Below are 2,316 nucleotides of genomic sequence, written 5' to 3'. Positions count from 1 at the left end.
TTAAAATGTAGATTTTGGCTTTGGGTGATATTTGGGCTTTGCACTCCTATTGCACTTTACTTATTTCCACTATACTATAAACCAGAAATATGGAAACCTGATGCAATCTATTTATAAATAGACAAATGGTTGCCCTTTGAGAGAGAGTTGTAAACGGATACGGCTTTTTTGTAAAAGGTAGATTTTGAACACAGTGGATTATAGGTCTAAAAATAGCTAATCTGTCATTTTTATTGTTTCTAGATAAATGGATGTGTATTTAAAATCTATATCAAGTTTACAATCCAAATCTTTGAAATTATTTAAGAAAACAAAAAAGATTATTTTCGCAATAAGTTTAATATGCTAAAATTTTATTAACCTTAAAACTTTTACAAAAATCAAAATATAGAACAGAAATATAAAAAGGAAAATGTGATTCACAGAGAAAAAGCTTACACCTAACCCAAAGCCAACATGCAGATTTAAATGACATTTGTGAAAAATTATAAAAAAAAATAACCAGATGCCATAAAACCTTTACAAAGTAACTTCATTACTTCTTAAGAATCTAAGGTAGACGATTGCCTTCACTGCTTTAATTATTAATTCCCTTTTATATTACATATAACCTCAGTTTCTCATAACAAGAATCCTACAGTCTTGAAAGATAGTAAGTGATGTATCTATTTATTTTAAATTAAGCCTTATTTATTCTATTGGCTAATACATTTTTGATATCTATTCCATTGTCTTATGAACTGTCTTTTATTATACATATTTTTGTATTGTGTTTTTATCATTGATATTTATGGTATGTATTTCAGCACCAGCTCCAAGGTAGCTTGACACTAAGGTGTCTAATTCTCCTATATTTTTTATTCTATTTATTGCGATGGTTGTAGACACCATCAGAGTCTGTGCAGCGAATTTCTAATATTCACGTTGCCGAGTTGATTTTATTCTCCAATTCTACCAACTTCCTATTCTGTCTTTGTCGAAATACGGTCTGCAACAGTAACGCATTGAGAACTTTTTTTTTAACACTATTTATCTGAAAGGTTTAGCTTGCATATAAAAAAACATATAATTACAAAGTTGTATAAATTATACAGAACATTTGATTACTGAATTTGAATTAAACAAAGAGGCATTACGGATTAAATATAACCTCACAATGGCACTTTCCCAACATTCATAGTCTATTTTAGTGAATTACTTTACAGAAAAAAAAACCTCAAATCAAATTTAATATTTCCAAGTAACCCATATGTGTTCTAAAATGGAATAACTCTATTAATAGCTTTGTTATTGCTTTCTGTACCAATATACAATTCTACTAGTGTGTATATATATAGTAACCAGTAGCAATTTGCAATCTGTCAACACAACAGTCTTTGGAAATAAATGACACATATAAATGCTCAAAAATATGGGGTCATATTTAATAGCCTTCAGGTCTGCAGACGAGTTAAACTTTTTTTCAAATAAAACTACTTTACAACTGGTTTAAAATAACTCTTCAAAAAATATTTTAAATGAACAAGTGCTTCACATACAAGCACAACAGTGATATAAAAATGGTAAGGGAAGATGCAAAGGTATTGCTTTAATGTAGACCAGACATTCAGCTTTATTTGTGAGTGGGTGGAGGATTCACATTAAAGTACTCTGAGTACTGGGCAAGAGCTGAGCGGTAAGTATATCACAAGCAGGAAGATATGTCTGGCAGAACACATATATTGCAAAGGGGCAAATCCATATGGGTGTATTCTGCAAAATCCTCTCATGCAAGCAGAAAGGTTAAAGGCTCACGCAGCTATCATAAGCATTGAAGCGCATATGATGGATGGAGGGAGCCTTTCAGCATTTCATTAACCTGGCATCATTATGCGCTAGTTGGCGTCCCCTTCCACAAGGTTCTGCATAATACATGGTTAATTCAGTGAAATTACTGAACTTCCTACACTACCTTGGCATTATGTAGGGCCTGCCATGGCATCCTTCCTGGAGAAGATCAGTAAGATTGGGCTTTCGCAATGCAAATACAGTGTTGAAATTCTGAACTGTCTGGCATATTGCCTGGCTGAAGAATATACCTCTGTGTTATAGAACTTCTTCTTTTTTTTTTTTTTTTTTTTTTACACAAAATGTCCATTTTAGAGTCCCTTTAGATTAATAATCATACCAGTAAGTGTTTTGCTTCAATGCGGGTAATAGAATATATAGTGTATGTGCATAATGGCTGCTTTTTAACAATCAGATACGAAAGCCATAAAAAAAACTACAGAGAAACTATGATCATTATCTATAAGAATGAAAAATTGCCACAAGCAG

The sequence above is a fragment of the Spea bombifrons genome, chromosome 7 (assembly GCF_027358695.1).
Source record: "Spea bombifrons isolate aSpeBom1 chromosome 7, aSpeBom1.2.pri, whole genome shotgun sequence".
Classification (NCBI taxonomy): Eukaryota; Metazoa; Chordata; class Amphibia; order Anura; family Pelobatidae; genus Spea; species Spea bombifrons.
Note: the sequence above shows the minus strand (reverse complement) of the source record.